A 20,137-nucleotide genomic window follows, 5' to 3' on the forward strand; every position below is an offset into this window, starting at 1 on the left:
GGTGGAGTCAGCATCTGGAAAGAAGGGCCCTGCTCTCTTACACCTTTGAGAAACTTGCATGTCGTGTAGCGTCCGACGCTCCTTCAAACACTGCTGCTTTCGCTCAGCCACAAAACCCGTATGTTAACCTGTGCTGCGATCTGCTCGTGGAACTGCTGGGACTTGATTTCTACTTTATATCCTTCCAGCTGAGAAATAATGTATTTCAGTCCCCTAGGCAGGAACTCTATTGCCTGCAAAGCCATCTCACTCTGCCTAAAGAAAGGAAATAAACCCAGCGGCCAGCCAAGCAGCGACAGACCCCTGCCTTAGCCAGCAGCCTCTGTCCAGCCTGTGGTGAAGCTCAGATCCCTCCCAGCCCAACACAAGGCCAGAGGGGCCAGGGTGCTGTTTTCTAGCCTCTGGGCATTTTACTTCTTTCCAGGCGAGATCCCTCCCCCAGCCCTGGTCAGAAAGGAAAAGCCGTGGGAATGGAGCTCAACATCCCGAGGTAGGCTCACCCCCAGCCGACGAAGAGCACTTAACTCCCTCCACGCCGGTGGGCAGCCCTCTGCAGAGACTGCCGCCACATGGACGCCTTGCTGGCAGGCCCTCCAGCAAAGGGTTACAGCTGCAGGACTGGCCCCATCCTGCTCCCCAGGCTGCTGCTTCCCCACATTGAGAGGCTCAGCCCACGTATAGGGCTGGCCTGCACCAGAGCCTGCAGTGCTGTGCCACGAGCAGGGAAGACAGCTGAGGGCAGACCTGCCACTCACCCACCACAGTCCCTTATGCTTTTCAAGGACACCTGTAGGCCTTGCTGCCCTACCTTTCAGTGTTTCCATCCTCCACCAGCACACAGAGAGCAAGCCAAGAGAGGAGAGCACTCTTTCCGTCTTTCTACACACCCAGCATGTCCCAGAGGCTGCCCACTTAACAGAAAGATATCTTCATCATTGCATCAAAGCACTCTTTCTTCCTTTTACTCCACATGCTGCTGTACGAAAGCCATGCTGCCATACAAAGCAGCCCCTCACTCGGTGCAAAGCATGCGGTCAGCAATCAGCCGGCATGTCAGGAGTTAAGTTAGCATTTCCATTCTCCTGACCTGTACCAACACTGGCTGAATATCGAGCTATTCTTTGCAGCCTGATAAAGCATGAGAAAGCTGAAGGCCTCACACACTCCACTTTTCACAGCTTGGCCTGCTGCCCACAAGCTGTCACTCCCTGGCACGCAGGGCAAAGAGAGAGAAGAAGGCCAAACTGCAGCCAGCTGCAATGAATCACTCTCTCCCCCCGGTCCCCTCCTCCCCAGGGAGCCTGGATCCCTCCTTCCGGCAAGGGGATAATATCTGCCTGGCTATGCTGGCTTCTTTCACAGAAAAAGCCATCCTTTTCGAGGCAGGGGGTGGGCTCCTATTGCAAAGGCTCCTGTCACAGAAAAGCGCAAAGCGGCTCCCAGCAAGACCAAAGAACAAGGATTTCTGCTCAGTGGCCAGATGGGAATGCACTCCTGCAAGTGTTCAGCACAAACACCACTTAAAAATCTGATGTTGGCTATTTGTCTAAATTTCTGGAAATTCTGGAGAAAGGCTCAGGCACAGAATGTGATTTGAAGGATACCGCTTATCCTTCATGCCCCACTCATGCAATATTCATTTCAGGGACCAATTCCCATTGCAGTCCCTTCCTAGCCCCCCTTCTCCCCCTCACTACAACATCTAAGCACAGTTACCATGTCTATCCGAGCCCTTCCAACCACCACCACCATCACGTTTGTTTTGATGGGTTCCACCATACCAGCTGCTTCCCCATGTGGGAGTTCATTCTTCATTTTTAACATGAAGCAGCACAGAGAAACACATGCAAATCTCAGGGTCGGAGGAGTCCAAGACAAAAAAAAGCAGTGGAGGTGGCACAGGAGCACCAAGATCATCGCATACCTTCCTTGTGCTATAGGCTTGAGTTTGGAGAGCAAAGCCTTTGCAAGGTAAAGGTGTTGGCTGTTTGCTAAGGAAGGGGATATTTATCGATGAAACACACAAACTCAGCCCCTCACAATCAGCCTAAGCATGAACTAACCAGTGGCACATGGGTCCTCATGGCACATGGGATATTTTCATCCACTTATTTCTGACTCCTGCACTGAAAGGTGTTCATTGTACAGTATACAGTCCTCGCCTGAATGCTCTCATCTCTCTCCTGGTACAGAACAAGAAGCTGCAAGCTGCAGTTTTACCAGGAGAAGGGTTTAACACCAAGCCCAGTCAAGACAGTATCTCACTGCCTCCAAGGAGAGATGAGAGGTTGCCTTCCCAACAGCACATGCTGCCACCTCCAGCATCCCACTAGCAAACCTGTAACCTTCCCTATCCCAGTGCCTCATATCCCTAACAGCATTACAATACTCCCCACTCCCTTTCCTCCGTAAGGCAGCCACTTAGGTTCCAAGCCCAGCGTACCTGTCTGCTGGTAACATGCTTCAAATTCAGCCAGTGCCAGCGCAGGATTATAGACATTTATTTCTCTTATATCTTCCTGCACTTGTGGGGTGATGAAGGAAGGGTTGCACCGTTCCCACCTGACAGCCAATGCGTACTCAAACAGTGAGAAATTAATCAACTTTGGGTCACTGAAGTGATCTACAGAGGGTTTCTTTTATTATTGCTGCTGTTTGGGTTTTCAGGGGGTTTGTTTTTACAAAATCTGGAACAACACAAGCTAAAATATAAGTCATGAGAAGAAAATTTTTTTTTTTTTAAAAAGAGAAGTGGGAAGAACCTGTACCATTCCTAAAGTTACTTTCATCACAAACTAAACCAAGTATTAAAAACGCTTTTTCAGGGGCACAGCCTGTCAAGAATCACAAGTAACCATGTTCAACACCATTTTATCAGATACTCTGTCATATTACACACTGCGTAGAGATTTATGCCTTATGATACATTTATAGCAATTTGTAAGGTTTCTGTTGCAATTCTATGTACCTACATCAAAAAAGTGTCTCCTCCATAACACCTGCAGCCACACAGCTAGTATATTGAAAATATTATTACACTGAACATCCACAAATTAGCAAACTCTGGAACTCAGGTTACCCCTTGTGCAAATCAAATACAAAACACTCCCTAACCATGAAGACAGACAGACAGACACACACAGTTTTGCTGCAGGAATGCTAACTCATTCAACATCACCCTGTTCTGCCAGAAGGATCTCTAAATGCAAAAACTTAATAGAAACAGTTAATATCCCAAGCATGGCTCTGAGCCACCTGAGCTCTCTATGTAATATAATAGGGTTCATAATGCTCAGAATAGCACTCTGGAGTCCTAGTACAGACTAAGACCTCACTGTATTAAGTGTTGTGTAGATAGTTGTAGCGGTGCCGTTTGCTCTTCTGTAAAATTACTGAGCACCATATACAGGAACCAATGGTAACCTATATTTTACAGAAGTTAGGACACAGGAGAGCAATGTATACTTTTCAAATGTCTTTTTCTGGCAGCTAAATCAAGTTAGTATTTTCACAGACACACAGGGGGAGGGAGCAAAGTGAACACTGAGGTTACTCTCTCTCAGGAGCAGACAGGCAAAAACCCAGTTCAGCCAAAGCTCACTGAGGCTCTTTATGTTCTTGTTCAGTGACAGAGGTCATTTGTCAAAGGCTAAACCAGATCTGGTACTGGGCTGCCTGCTAAGCACGCTGGCAAAAGGATCTGAGCTATACCCTTCCCTGCAGTTGTTTGCGTTTCTTCGGGAACACCAAAGGCCTGGAGTCCATCCCAATGCTGCTTGTACCACCTTTGCTAAAAACATGCCTTTTAGCTCCAAAGTAAAATTTGCCTTAAGTTCCTCACGCCCCAAAGGAAGAATGCCTGTACATAGGATCTATGAAGAAGGTAATTGGTTGTGCTTGCCAAGACACTTCATTTACGCAAATTCTCATTCTTTTGGCTCAGATTTCAGGTTATTTTCTTACCATAAATACAGGTTAGGTCCATGTTTGAGCTGATCAATCTGTGATCCTCTTTAGGTTCACATTGCACTGCGGGTGTTGCAGCATGCTGATGCTTCCCAAGCATCCAGAAGTCACAGATCTTCAATTCATTGATTTTTAAGAGGCACAAGGTCATGCTGTCTGGCCTTCAGCTGATCACAGTTCATGGGCTTTCTGCACATTTCTGGCTTAGGAACTGTATGTGTTTGAAATAAATAGACACTAGATGTCTTTTGGCAAGGCGCCTGAAGCAAAGGTCTCAGGAGAGAAATCCACCATTTCCCAGGCTGATACAAATGGACAGGCATCCCCTCACTTCAGCTTTCATTCCCTATTTGTGAGAAGGCCAAGGGAGCTGTCTACTACAAGGCGGAATGGAAGAGCTGTAGGGTCCAATGCAGTTGCAGGCAGTGTACTTGAAGAAGCATCTTGCAAGACAAAACAGAAGTAGGCAGCCAAGTACTTAAAAAGGGGAGCCCTCTGCAGAAACAAGGCAAATACCACTGCAGAATAATCTCTTAATATAGGTTGCTCCTTCAGATTTGCACTAACCTAAACACCCTGATGCAGTGCGAGAAAATGCTACGTGATGGGGAGCAGGAAGGGGCTATGTATGGGCATGAGCAGGAGGAGGATACATATGAAGGAGGACATTCTCCTTTCAGCACTGTTTTGCCTTTTCTCTGCTGCATTGTTTCCCAGCTGAGAGGAATCCCATCAGCCCATGGCACAGTGTCTGATCAGAGCCCAACCTGCCTGCTGCCTGTGGCATGGGGCTCCCCAGGGACTGCTCAAAGAGTAAGGGACAGAAACAAAAGGAGGGCACTAAAAATGTGCCTGCCAAGGCCTGGGTGCCAGCATGTTCTCCTGAGCTCAACAGGAGAAGTGAGGAGACAGGAAAAGAAACTTCACAAAGCTGTTTCTTAAACCAGTTTTACAGGGATACAGTGAAACAGGGTAGGGTCATGGGTGAGGGGAGACTGAGCAAGTTAATAACTAACCAGCAAGGCTGCCATGAGAAACCACAACCTACAACAGTTTTTCATAGGGAAACGCTGAATCCAAAACCGTCACATGCAGACCAGCTGGGAACTGCCACTGCCTCCACTCTTTCTGTAGTTGTGATTGCACTGCAATGGTACAGTACTATCCTTCCCTACTGAAGTGTCTGTTCCTCTAAGAGGAGCTCACAGTCAAAACTACCTTCTCTTATTTTTTTTTATTTTTTTTTGTGCCGAGAGTGATGAGGATCTGAAAGTCTGGGTTTTGGCAACTACTTACTGCTGTGAAAATGTTACTGGCGATTTTTGCCAGAATAGGTGAGAAGAGCTTTCCAAATTCTTGAAAAGGTAGTGTGTCCAAAGGCAACCCGGTGCAGAGCTGCAGGGACAGCAAAAACTGGAAGCTCCACTGCTGTGGTAGATGTTCCTGAAGCTGTTGGTGTGGGAAAGAGGATGAAGCAGGCTGCTGCTTTACCTATAGTCACTCAGGAGACAAACCATCAAGACCTACAAAAATTCAGGTGGTGTTATGAAGAGCAGTTTCTAGGAGGAAGATTTTTCTTGAGGATATTCTTGTCTATTGGTTGAATAACTTCTTTGTTCCAGACTACAGCTGAAAAAAAAAAAAAAGGCCTTCCTGCTATTGCTTTGCCATTCAAGACATTGTCATTGTCACCTTTCAGATGTGTAAGCATAAGAGACAGCAGCAGCTGAGCTGTGGTAATTAGGAGGGAGAGATGTGCAGGCCTTGTCTCACATCTTTCTGTTAAGATGAGGTTTACACTTTGGCAGGTTTAACAGTCCCCAGTGAAAATAAGCCATCTGCATCTACTCCAGCAGACCATCCTCATTTCTGAACCCTTCAAACAGTTCTGTAAAAATCTGCATTGCCTCCCTGCTTTCTATCGGGCCCAAATGCAGTCACAAACCCATTAATTCTCTTGCAGCAATACAGGAACGCTGGCTCTAGACCTGTTCGCAAGATATCTGCTTCAAAAAGAAGTTTCCCATTTTATTCAAGCGTCTACGGAGTTCAAAGTTTCACTGCTCTCTGTACTTGCAGCAGGGAAGCTAACAAGGACAGGACCAGACTCATTCAATTCTATTCACAAGCACCCTTCCTGAGGAAAGCCAATAACTTTCTGAGAGTCTCTGCAGACTTTGCTCCACTGCTTTGCACGCTGAAGAATGGCTAGTTGGTAATCCTCTTTTCACTTAGTGAGCACAGACCCAAAGGTTTTCATCCCTGTGAGCGCAGAAATTTCCATTTCCATTTGAGAGAGACATTTTCTTGGCAGTTCTCAAAAGATGCATTTGTAAAATAGGAAACAACCTCAAGGAATGCTAAAGCAAAGGAAGAAAGCTGTACGTGGACAGTCTTTCTACCTCAGCCAGGAAAGGAAATTCCTTCTCAGCACTGATACCCCATAAACACAACCTACCCTGCAACTACCAAATACTTGATCAACATAAAAAGTGACCAGCTGCCCACCCTACCCTGTATAAATACCCAACATTTTCCTAGGTTTTGGTTTCAGATCAGCTGGGGCAGCAGCCACCAAAAACCTCAAAAGAAAGAAGTCCAGCAACACATATTTGTGTGTGCATGCCAGACAAGAGAGGAAAATAAGGGGTGCATGTCAGATGGCTGGGACAAATTATGGAGAAGTAAAGGTATTCTAGTGACCTCACTACAGGGAAGACACACTCTTAAAGCCATAGTCCATAGACTTTTGCTGTCTGCAAAGGTAACTAAAAAAGCAAATCCATTCCTGTATCTCTATTGGAAAATGTTTAGAAGTCTGCAAATCCAAAGAGGTTGAAACTTGCTTCTTTCAAGTGCAAAACATTCAGATGGACCAAAGCCAAGTCCCAGAGAAAAAGCCATAGTCAGTAGCTCAGGAATGCCAGCTCTTAACACAAACCAAAAGCATACAAACCCTCTGGTCGGGCAATTCACATTACCGTCTCCCACCAAAAACTCACTTAAAATTGCACTCTTAAAATTGCAGCTATCATCCACCTCCTTGATTCTATGCCAGGGAAACCTAACTGAAGTCTCACTTTGACACTCTCTAAAGTAATCAGCTGAGTGAGCCATTTTTCCTACCTGGCTTTGGGGAATTCCTGCTTAGTCTCTCTGTGAAGTGAAACAAGAAGGCTTCACGCTGCATCAGGCAGGATCCCTTCCATCAGTCCTTAGCAAAGGCATTCCTGAGGCACACTGTGCCCTAATAAATCAACAAAACCGCTCCAGGTTTCCCCGGCAGCTGGAAGCTGGAATTCTGCAGTGAAGGCAAACACCTCTCCAGCCGAAGCAAACACGGTGGCAGAGCCCCTGCCGAGCACCCACAGCTACTGTCAAAAGAGGGATGGAGAGAGAAGGTGGGGGTCATAAGGCATCTGGCCGACAAAAGGCAATCCACCTTAAAGACAGAAGATGGCCATGAGTCCAGCCCTGACCTAGGCATTCCTCTGCGCAGGCACGTGCTTGCCAAAATGTTTTATCAGTGCAAAACCACAAAACTTCATTTTTAGAGCAACGACCATCTTGCCCCTGACATGGATGGTAGTTTTGCCTTTAAAAGCATTTTATTTTTAATATTTAGGAGACTCATGTAAAAGATCCTGCAAAAGTAGAGAACAAAAATAGCCAGTCTTAAACAGCTTATAGCTTAAATCTAAAATAAATGAAGACAAAGGAAACATTACTGATCAGTACGAGGAGCAGTCAGCTCAGCAGAACAATACGACTGCTGTTTCCAGGGGTAAAGAGAGGTGTTTGGGTTTTTAAAATTCTTTTAAAACTACCTAACAGAAAAGACCTGATGAAGGATTTTTTAAAAGAATTATTAGGTGGGTTGGCATACATTTATGGGCCAACCACCTCTCACACAGAAACCAAACCAGTTTTTTTCAAAAGCAACACAAGGAAACAACAGAGGCTAATGTTACCAGACAAACAGGAGCAAGAGTCCAGCTTCCAGCACTCAGATTTGCTAGACTGCATACAAAAAACTAGACGGGCTGCTTCAATACCTCATTTTCAGTTGCACTTGTGAGTAAGGGAAAAGAATAGCCAAGGCAGAGCTGAAACAGTGACAGTAAAAGAAAAGCAAGAGTTGACTGCCTCAAATGCTCTCACAACAGGCACAAACCCACCAATACCTTAAAAATAAATCTCATTTACTAAAACAAAGGCATCTTCCTCAGACGCATTTCAACATCTGCCACTCCCGGTGGGTATGCTTTCCCACCAGCAGTTTCCAGGGAGAGCCTTCAGCACGTGGATGGGACGTAGCGCAGGATAAGTGTGAACAAACCCCACTTACACCTGATCTGTACCACAAACCTGTCTTCAGCTTCCACAGCATCATTTGGACCCCTTGCTTTGAGACTACTGTAAGTGATATTTTCCTTTCCATTTCCTCGAAGAACCACCAGGTCCCAGTCTGTAAGCAAATACTGCCTTTAAGAGAAATCCTGGTCTACCTACACACAGTCAACTGAGACATACACATGCCAGGCAGCTAACAGTGCACAGCAATGGTGGAAAGCCAGCAGACCCATTAGTAGGTGAGTGCCAGGATCTCTCTGACCACAAATCATCCCCTCCAGCCTCCAATAAACAAACTCTCAGATTGCTGCACGAGATTCAGCCTACAGAGGTGTGTGCTGTTTGGGAAGACCCTGACTGGCAGCAGGGCACTTAGAAACCCTGGGTCTCAAGAAAGGAATCACAGATGAATGTGTTGGGTGAAGGACTCGTACATATGTATATGTAGGCTCAGACACAAAGGAGGGCGGAGAGGAGGGTGGGAGAGAGACAGTGGAGACTTGCCTCCCAGCTTTATGCTTATTTTGACCTTTCAGTTACAGATTCTCCGAAAAGGCACTGTTCAGCCCCAAGCCTGATTAGACATCTTGGGAAAAACAGAGCACAAAGCATCACACATGAATGAGCACAGAGCCATAGTATGATCTTGATATTCCCACCCATCCATATGGCCAAAAAAAAGCAAAGTTCTTCAGTGCAAACATTGGCAGCAGCAATATGAAACTAATGGGTTAATTAGCAGACTTCACAATCCAGCACAGGACAGAGATTGCTCATGTTGGCTATTATATAGTCAATCAGAAGCCAAACAGAACAAACACCATGTTAGTTAACCCATTCAGAACAAAGTTAATAATTGGCTAATTACAGGTTTCTGGCATGAGTAGACCAAGGTCTGTTTTCCGAACCTCTTTTGTCAGAGAGATCTTAAACTGTATTTGGTGTGGCAAGCTCTTCACTCACAACTCTTCTCTTCATTAACATTCCATCTCAATTCAGATGTTCAGCTTAAATTCAGGGAAGCCCACTGACTTTTGTTACACAACATTGGACTACATGAACTCAATGATTTGACTGGCCTTACAAAACTAGAAATTCATTTTCAGCCTGTAAATGACCACAAGTTACACTGAAATTATCATAGCCTAACATTCATCAGATTTACTTCTTGTACAGGATTTCTATGCTGAATACAAGAGAAGATTAATGAAAGTGAAATAAATTCCAATTGCATTTAAGTAAACGCTGTTCCTCGGGGTACATGGGTTTATACACCAACTGCTTAATAAAACTCTACTTTCCTAGAAATTTTAATCAGTAAAATAAGTGCCACAAGACAGGTCAGATAGACAGAAAGATCAGCATAGTGGTGACAGAAATATTGTGAGAAATATAAAGAAAAATTCGCTCTTCAGGAGACATCTGAAGTACAAACCTCAAGGTAACACTCCTGCCTTGAATGACATTCTTCATATCCAGGATATGCCACTTACATTGCATAAAACTTTTAGACATGAACAAAGTTTGGGAGGAAAAAAAGCAGAGACAAGCAACACAGCTGCATTAGTCTTGGGGTTATTTCTAAAGCACGGAACAACAGAAATCGATTGCAGCAGGACTAGTCAGAGTCACGTAATTCAAGGTAAGGCCACTCCAACTTCCTGCCTAACACACAGGCGCTGTTCCATTTTATCCACTCACACCTCCACAAAACCCATTAAGTGGTTCTGTGAAATGTAGTGGTTTATGGCATCTAGACTAGAGGCCTTTGGAGGTCAAAACATAAGTTTCACTACTCTCCTAGCTGTTTGCTCCAATGGCTCTATCTTTCTTTCTGGCAGCAAGGCCAGTCTAATTTCTTATTTGTTTGCCTTCTGCCTTGAGCCATTAATTCCTTCTCTGCTGATTAAAGAGTAGCTCCTCAGAGTCAGTTATGCACGTGATTTAACCAAGCCACCTCTCGATAGCTTTTTTGGCAATCAACAGATCAGTCCCGTCAGTGTCTCATTACAAGACACCTTCTGTGATGCTTGAAAAACTTTTTTTTTTTAATATCAATTTGATTGTCACCCATCAACACCTCCTCCCCCTTCTTCAGGGTCACTGCTTTGGTGAAGCACACAATTGGTGAACAATCAGCATCTCTGGCACATAGAAGTCTATACTTGCCTGTATCAAATGGATGTTATTTCACTAGACCCATTTTACAGCATAACGGAGGAGCTACAGAAATCCTAGACTGCAAAGATTGTATCAGTTAGCTAACAGTTAATTATCTGACTCTGAGTATAAGGAGCTCATGCCTTTCTTAGTCACCATTTAATCATTTCCCCAAAAGCTCCAAGGAAAACTTCACTACCTGATCCCCATTCTGCCAAATATTAACGTACTATTCAGGGTCTTCAAGCAAGAAAATCCCAACAGACCTGTCATTTCCAGCCATGGTTTTGAATTTGCCCTCAGCATTACCTGCTTCTCTGTGGAATCAAGATTAGCAGTGGCTCTAGATTTATTTCCAAAATAGCGATGAACTACTGAACAGCACTTAGTACTGGTGCTCGCTGAAGACACCTACTAGGAGTACCACTTTCTGATATGCCCCCAGTAACCCATGATTTCAGATGCATCAGCCTTTTTTTTTTTCTAGTTAAATAATTATGAGGTATGTTGTTGGTGTTGGCACAGACCAATTATTCATACCATTGTACAGCTCCAAGTCAAACATCCTAAGAAACACATTACTTGAACATAGTCACCTGCTGCTGTCTCACCTGGTGCTTTGCAGCTGCTTTTTCTTAATATTCACACAGCCAAACCCTTCAGAGGCACATATCCTCTGAAGTATACATAAAAACCAGTAACTACCCACCTCGAATCTCCTAAAAGACTCAATTTATTCAAGACCACTGCACAAAAAGCATTAATCCCTTGTAGACATTAACCAGGCACTCCATATCATGAGGACTAGTATCTCCTACTGCTTCTGCTCTAGCACGAGGCCCATTGAACTTCCACCTCCAACCAGCATTTCCATTTAGTGTCAGTTATCGTTTTCTATTTTATGTCAAATGCACATCTAAGTTTGCAAAGAGCACAAGGCAGAGATCTTATGCTCTGTGTGCAGGCAGAAACACAGCCCAAGGTCTGGGTGCAGGTCAGTGTAATAGCAGGAAGGGCTCTGCCCATTATACTGCTCAGAAGAAAATAATTCCAAGGCAGTAGTGTAGAATGAGACATGTGGCTTTTATCAATCCTTAACTTGGTATTTTCAAATCAAGAAACTTACTTGCCAGCCCAGCTACCTGGGAATATGCATGCCTGGCTATCAGGGACACTTGGATCCCCTTTCATCTCCTTGGATGAAATCCTCAACATTGTTCCAAGAAGGAGAAATACACAGCCTATGGAAAGCTGGTGGTGAGGAAGGCTACCCATGAGTTTTAACAGCAGAAAGTCTGCTCATATTTATGCATGACCGCTCAAGTGAACTGCATGACTGCTTTTGTTGATCTGCTCTCAACGATCTATTCTTTCAGTAGAAACACCAGGAGGAAGCCACGCTGGGACTGGGCAAGGGAAAAAAAAAAACCCACCCTGTGGACATACTGAATGGGACAGAAAATTCCCCTACAGATTCTCTACATTTATTTGTAGTGATGCTTTGCATTGACTTTTCTAGCAGCTTTTTGGGACACCTTCACACATCAAAGCCCAACCCAAACCACAGTAGTCATTCTGACTAAGTCTACTTTAGAAATTGATTAGAACATTGATTTTTTTTCATCATTCAAATAGATGACCTTCCCATCCCACAAAAACCAAAGGTAATTAACACATGTAAACAGAGCCTTCATTTTAAAGGAAGAAGGAAAGCTTTTTGCTCCCTTAGAACAAAAGTTCTGTAACACTCCTTTCCCACAAGATCAGTTCTCCTTACCCCACTTGAGCTTTTCACCTTTCTGTCCAAAACAGGCCAAAGTGACATGACTTCTCTGAGCATACACAGAAGAGCAGCCTGAATACAAACACAAGACACAGGTCTTCCTATAGGCCACTGAGAGGTAAAGAAATCAGCACCATTTTGTAGACTGTTTTATTTCAGCCTTACGAGTGAAGTGGCATCACAGAGGAGAGTTCCCAGTACAGAGATAATTTTCACAAGCACAAAATGTTTAAGGCTTTCTCTACACAGACGTTTTTTTTTGAGCTGCATTTTTCCTTACACAGTGGAACAAGGATGTTCCATATGCTTACATTGGTTGAAATTCTTCCCTTCGTGAATCACTGTATGCATATGATTTCTACCTGCTTAAAATAAACACATTGCATTTTGGGCAAAGTTCCACTTTTAGGATCTTGCACCTTCTGGTGCTTCCTACATGGTGCACTTGGGGATGCAGATTACAATCCTAGAGCTGAACGGCCAGGTGTCATCTGTGTTTTGATGATCCGACAGGCTCTGGCAGCCTGCGAAGAACACAGCCTGTAACTGTCACTACAGCTCCTGTTAGGATTACGCTGTGCTGGCAGCACTGGGAGGGAAGGTAAACAGATGCATAACCCAATGGCTTTTGAACATTCAGGGGGCAATACAGGCAAAGGAAAAGGATGAAACCTCAGAACTGTAAGTGCAGGTCATTCTCCTGCAACAGCTTTGCTCAGTGCAGCACCATCGTCAGACTTGCATGCTACTGCTAGCCACCAGTGCCAGACACAGACGCAAACCTTCGATCAGCCACAGAACACCAAACTACAAAACTACTTAACCAGAAATGTTCAAGTTTATTGGGGCCGCCAGCATACAAGTTCCTCCCAGCAGGATGCCCATCACTGTCATCGTCTGGAAGGTAAAGACTATTTAGGTGTTATTCATCTGTAGCTAACGAGTTTGGCATTCATAGATCCACTGCAAAAGCTGTTGCTGCAGCAGGTCTGTGATAGTGGGATGCTGTAGATGTATTTGCGTGGCTGGCTCCAAAATAATATTAGTCTGCAATATGGCCATCAGCTTGCCTACTCTTTCTACTCTACAACTTTTATTCAGTCTTCACATTCTCCACAGTGTTGTGAAGCCTAGCTATGCGCTATGGAATGGTGATGGGTATAAAAATGGGCCATTAAGGAAAGCTTCATGATGCCACCGCCACATACATACGGGCCTCGCTACCGCAATGAAACAGAGCGATTATTTGCAGGACTGTTGATGGCAAGCAGGCCTTCTGTATTTTGTGGACAGAAAATGTGTTTGCAAGGTTCAAGTATCCAGAACACAGTACTGTAATGACACCACACAGGAATAGTTTTAACATACAATAAGCAAGAAAGCGTGATTGTCAGAACCACCCCAGAAGCCCTTAGATTTGTGGCACTCTGCTGAGCTTGTTACTGAGGCTACTGATACAGGCTTTCAGTTCAGTGTCAAGAAGGAAGGGGCCATGGTGACTTGGGCCCTGTGAGGACAGAAACTTGACTGTCCCAAGCCCAGAAAAAAGCAAAACAGGCTAAATGGCTCTTTCATCTGTTCCTGTGCAGCTGCTCATATGGCCACACTGCCAACACACACAGCCCCTACTCCCCATCCTTGCTGCTGTGGAGAGTAACCTTGCAGGTAGCTGCCCTCTTGATAGTGCAGAGAACAAGAACAGCACTTGTAGGGCAGCTACTCTACCTCGCTGCTCCTTTTTCTTTAGCTCTGCACCATCTCAGCAGTGCTGGGCACAGAGCACAACCAGACACGCCAGCACTGGGATTCCAACTGCCTTTTACTGCAGCCAAGGAACCCAGCATACTGAGTCACTCAGGGATGGCAGTGCCGCAGGGACAGCTCTGCCTTCTTGCCAATTCAAATTTTGCCTATGCTGCCAAGACGTCAAGCTGGTAGCAGGCACCCAAGGCCATTTTGTCATTGCACATGCACCTCTGTAGGCTGTCACACATCTGGAGATGCTTTCTGGTTACAAATCCCCAAAAGACAGGAAAAATCTAGATCAAGGAAACAAATAAACAGTAAGAGAGCCAATGCTACCCGTTACAGCAATAGCAGTCCCCCAGAAAGCAGAGTCATGCAAGGGAACCACACCTCTTCTTCGTAGACATGAGAAAGCAGCACTGACATGCCAAACAGCAAAAAGCCCTTGCCATCTTTGCCTTAAATCTCTCTCAACAATTGCAGGTGAACATGAAATGCAATCCAAAATATGTTTCAGCTAAGCTAAGGATCAGATTATAAATTCACAAATGCCTTAGTCTCCCTAGGTCCTTCAACATCTCTGCAGTCTCATTTCAGCAATTTCTCTCAAAATGCTAAACTAGCTAAAAAGAGTTGGCAAATAAAGGGAGTCCCCGTTTACTACTGCTGTATTTCCCACAGCGGCGCACACAGCTCCCATGCAATTAATTCAGCTGCACACCCGTTTTACCATTCTCTTGGGCTGAATCATTCAGTAATGGACTGCAATCTGTATGCAAGAAGTTCAGCAGTATGCAAATAGAGATGGAAACATTGATGGCAGTGGGATTCACAAGTCCGGGAACTGCTTTTGCACTACAGCTCTCTGGCACATACACTTTTTGGCTACACTAAAGGCAGGAGACAGAACATGTAAGAAGAGCTTGTGACTCTAGTGTATGGAAGAAAGCAGACAGATGATCCCAGAAGAGTTACCAAAATGCTCTCACATATGATTATCTACTATTAGGTAATTCACAAACAGAATTGCTCACTCCAGCTTTTTAAAGTTAGTCTGGTGCAAAAAATCTGGGGATCAAAGCTAAAAGTGCTAAGCAGACGGTTGCTTCAGGGCCATTAGCTCCAAGCTGTCCAAAACCCTACGCCAACTTTGGGGATAACAATTTCTGACGAAGTCTGGTCTGGCAGGTAGGGAAGCATCTCTGAAGCCCTGGTTCCTATGTTTTAAGTTCTTGTTGTCTGAAGAACTTCCAGCTGAGCGCAGAGCACTTGCAGGGCACTGTCAGGAGCATAATCTCAAGCATTTGCTTGGCCAGCTGTTCATAGAGGTTGGTTAGTCTTTACCGAGATTAGAGCACCCAGAAACTCCTCACTGTATCACACAGGAGGATGGGGCATGGCCACTTGTAAGCAACAGAGGGATTTCAAGAGAACACAGTCTCCAGGAGTCAGAACCAGAGAGGGGAAACAGGCTGTGCTCCAGTTCTTAGTGTAACTCCACGCAAAGAATAGGGGGGGCACCTAACCAAAATGTGAAATGGAGCAGTATAGGAGAGCTAAAGGAGCAGAGACTGAAACAAAAATAATTTTGAAATAGGCATACATGGGCAGAAGCCTTAAGCTGAAAACACTACTTCTATGTAGTAATTTTCAGAATTATTATAATACGGTAAGATGTCAAATATACCCATGCTATTTATAGAATAACATACAATTTAGTCAGAAAACTAGTTTCATCAGCACAGACAAATGCTTGAATACAATCAACTTCCCCCACCTGCAAGGTCCTAAGCACAACTACTCTCCTGCCACGGTAGAGCTGCAGGGGAGGGCAGGACTCCTTGTGATAATTTCAGCAGTGGGATGAATCCCATCACTGCGACTCAGTTGACAGGCAATACTACATTATTCTGAGATAAGCCGATCAGCATGTTTTTTCACCAGAACCCAGAAGCTCCAAAGGCAGCATTGCCTTTACATTCGGAAATAAGGAAAAGTGCAAAAGAGAATGAAAATGGTGATGACTAGAAACTCTCTGCACCTGCAGACATAAGGGCAGCAACAGCAATCCATTTTGTTAATACTTTACGGCTGTGTAACCCCATGGCTCACCACAGATTCTAGGTGGGTACTTGGAGCAAGCAGTCACACAGTTCTTAAACTCCGACCCCCAATACAGAAGCAGCCTAGCTAAACTAACACCAGTAACAAAGGTCTCCCTGCAGCCCCCGTGACAGCCGGACAAAAGACTTTCCACATGAGAGAACGGGAACAGATACAAGTAGCAAGATAAAATCACAGTGTTCAGATACTCCAAGCAGGGAAACGAATTACCATTTCCTAAAAGGGAGTAGCTATGAGGTTGCAGGAATTTTAAGAGCAGCAGCGCTGGTGCAGAGCAGAGGCTGGGGAAACTCAACCCACCAGTTCCACACTGTTCTGCAGTTAAACTTCAAAGCCAAAAGCAATGCAAAATCTCACACGTTTGCCAGGCACAGGAGAAGTGTTCCTCACAGTACCTGCAAGCAAATAACTAAAGGTCACACGCGATTGAAGTCTGGCATCTGGGAATTTCCTTAGGCTCTATATCATTTGAAGATTCACCTCACATTTTGATCAACATCTAAAAATCTTCCTATCACATCATGCTAACACAAAGTTCTTTTCTACTTCATTTCCTCCCCCCCCCCCCCCCCCCCCCCCTTTCTTTGTTGGGAGTGGCAGGCAGGATTTGAAAGTGAAATTCTGGCATTAAATTCATAATATTAGATATAATTTAAAAATTGGTTCAATTAAAAAAAAAAGTCAAATCCACCTAAACTGACACCATTTGTTTCTTCTTCTTTCTTCCCCCACAAGCATCAGGAGGCAGTTCTTACTTCTAATTAATGAAAAGGAGACCTAAATTGCTTCCTGCAACCTCAAAATAGCTCAAATGTCTTAGTTACTACTTGGCTAAATAAATAAATAAATAAATAAAAAATTAGCAGTGAAAACAAGTCCTCCACATTTATTACTTAAGCAGTTGGGGAGAGAAAGCAGAGCCTTAAAGAGATCACACCAAAGCACTGTGGTTCTTCCATTAGTCAAGGCTGCATGTCAGTACAGGTTGAAACATCCTGCTTCATGTTTTCACAGCTTAGCAAGCCTAAGCTCCAGCGACTACAATCCAGGCCAGTTTATTAAGCAGGGGCACATCTGAGCTATCGCTACAGCAAACCATAGCACAAAGGCTGATCCTGTATGGTTCTAGACAGCTACACAGTTCGCAAAAATCCCTCCAAGAGGTTTTCAGAGAGCCCCTAGACTGAGCATGCTGAGAGATAAGGTCTTTCGGTTCTCACTGCAGCACTGGAGTGAAGACTGTGCAACCCATGAGATTACTGTTTCCCAACTGAATCAAGCACCTACTCTGCCTCCTGGAACAACGGTATCATGTCACAAGAGCACGCACATGCTCCTAACACCTCAAATGCTTGTCCCTGAAAAACACATGCAAGAATTTTCTAAGAACTGCCTTCCAGCACCAAGACCAAACCAGACAATGCTCAAGCAATGATAAATATGAATCTTCTCTAAATACATAATCAAAACCATCAGGTCATCAGAGATGCTTCTGATAACAGCACAAGGAAAATGATGCCAGCACAATGAAAGACCAGCTGGCACATTCCCATAAAGGCAAAAGCAGCCCTCCTGTGGTTTTGATGAACAGCAGAAGATGAATCCTTTCAGATACAGTAATCCTGCAATCAGATACTCACAAGATCCACAAATAAATGCAAATCAAATCCAGGGCTTTAACAGATTATGGGGAATGTAAAGGAGAGTCAGAAGAACACACCAGCTGTCCAGCACTTGGAGCACAAAGACATTTCACTGAAGATCCAGGTGAGTGAAAAGGGCACCAGTCCAACCCCTGCTTCCTGAAACTACCTTATATCTAGAGGGCTAATTCTTACAAGAAAGCAGGCAGGTTCATGCCTCCTCTGACTGCTACCACCCTGCACAGCCTGCCAGTTGGGAGGAATCAAAGTCCTATCATCTTTCTCCAGGATGTCCTTATGCAAGATTGGGAGGGTCCCACTCAGAACTTGGCTACAACGGCCAATTTGAAGTTTCAGGAGAAAAAAAACCCAACACCTACAAACAAACAAACATAAAAGAACCAATGGAGAGGCTGCCAGGGAGGAGGAGAAACCAAAGCCCTTGTAAGTTTGCTTCCAGAGACAGCAGGAAGGACTAAGAGGAAGATGACAGAAGAGAAATAACGTGAGCCTAACCAATTCACAAGCAGAGCTTTTACCACAAAAAATACCAAGCATTTGTGGGAAGTGGCTGCTTCACTTTCTTCTAAACTTCCCCTCATTCATTTTTCTCCCTCCTCAGGTGACAATAAAACATTTCTTCTGCTGAAAAAGACACCATGCCTCCCTGAACCCAACACTGCTGGTTAAATGAACTACTCCAGAAAGCAAATAGCAATAGCAGAAGACAGCAAGTGCAGTTGCTTTTGTTTTTCTGTTGGACAGTGCTGGATAGCACACACCCCACACACAGGCAACCTGGGTGGGTGCTTGCTTCTTCCTTCAGAGCACACCCAACATACAACTGGCATCGCTTATTTGGCAGGCAAGTCTCTCTCCAGGCACATGGGGCCACCTTCAGTAGCAACAGATACTTTCCAGGCTCGTTCAGTCCTTGCAGTCTCTGCTGACGCTGCCAGGAAAGCCTAAGCGTGCCAGCAGCAGTAACGTTCACAGCAACAACCCTGCTTTACACAAAGACTGGCACCACAGCAAAGGGAATGGCTCTGTGTGCTCCTTACAACCCTGTCAGCTATTCCCTCTGCCCTTATATGGGAACATCCCCTGGCCCTGCTGGAAATATGATGTTGGTGGATGTGAAAGGTAAGGCAATACCTGAGCTGTCAGCACACGAGGACGGAATTTTTCATGTTGAAAAGCAAGCAGAGTCTAGAAGCCCAAACTCTTTACAGCAGTTATGTGGGAGAAAGCAGAGATTAGAGTGTCAACCGCTGACAGTCTGCACCCACCTTTCTCAAGAGGGTTATGCTGGTAATTTTAATCTTATTAAATATTGTTAATCGTATTACTAACCTAACTCTTTTCACATGTTGCAAGAAATTTAAAGAGAAAATTCCATATATGAACATGCTATATTAAATGCTTTCTAGCCAAATCTCAATTCAGGGCAAGTCCCTGGATTGCACATTCCAGTTCTGCTACACACAGGTGTGGATGAGCATGGAAATATTCCGCTCAGGACCAGATTACTGAAGAGTCACCTTCCCTGTCAGATTCTTCTCTGTCCACAACCTGCTTGCTTTCTTCTCCTGGGATTCTGCTAGACATTCCTGACCTCTCAAAGTAACCCTATTAAAACCCATGCAATTCTATGCCCAGTTTGTAACAATCAAAGGGAAACACCAATTTCCCCATTAGAATGCAAAACCATGTAGCAAAACAGCTCAGTGCATCACCTTCCTCCTGAATCAGGGCAAATGCCTCCATCACTGGCTTAGCTCCCAACATCACACACACAGAGACACATCATTAACGTAACGCTCATCGACTTCTGCATTTTGTGTGTGAGCCGTAACACAGGACTCCTGTGACATCTGTTCAAAAAGTGAGACCAGAAACGAGCACACCTCAGTCAGCGCTCCACCTTACACAGAATAAGGCCCTTGTTTAGTAAAACACTGACCCCACCGTTTTACAACACTCAGGATTGTAGCCCCTTTCTTTGTAACTACTGCAGCAATCCGGATATTCTCTCAGGACTACTCCTGTTCCAGGTTGCTGCCCTGAGATAAAGCAGCAGTCACAGAAAGCTTAAATGTGAGAAAAGATAGATCTCAAATTGCACTGATGTAGCAGAAAACACACCTGCTTAAGGGGCCCAAACACTGTCAGCAAACTGCTGAAAAGGAATTCGTTCAAGGTGGAAAATGAGATCTCCAGAAGAACAGGACTTAACCACTCAGTTTCAATACAGGCAGGAAAACCAATGCTGAAGGGGAAAGAGATGAACACATGGCCTTCCAGAAGTCAGAGGTATTGTATTTACCAGAAAGCCACCTCTAACCTTTTTTTACTGTTGCTG

The 20,137-nt window shown here is 44.7% G+C and overlaps 1 protein-coding gene across 3 annotated transcripts in view; it reads right to left on the bottom strand.

Annotated features, from left to right (window-relative positions):
* PLXNB1 (plexin B1) overlaps positions 1-20,137 on the bottom strand; it is an 80,316-nt gene that overhangs the window by 59,181 nt on the left and 998 nt on the right. Inside the window, exon 1 of one of the 3 annotated variants that reach the window (XM_064453704.1) lies at positions 7,093-7,217. The exons of 1 other annotated variant lie outside the window; for it this stretch is intronic. The gene's annotated coding sequence lies outside the window, so the exon portion shown is untranslated. Of the gene's footprint in view, positions 1-808; positions 832-7,092; positions 7,218-20,137 lie in introns of those variants that run through there. One more of the 3 variants, XM_064453705.1, reaches the window with a different exon arrangement.

This window comes from Phalacrocorax carbo, chromosome 6, assembly GCF_963921805.1.
Source record: "Phalacrocorax carbo chromosome 6, bPhaCar2.1, whole genome shotgun sequence".
Taxonomy (NCBI): Eukaryota; Metazoa; Chordata; class Aves; order Suliformes; family Phalacrocoracidae; genus Phalacrocorax; species Phalacrocorax carbo.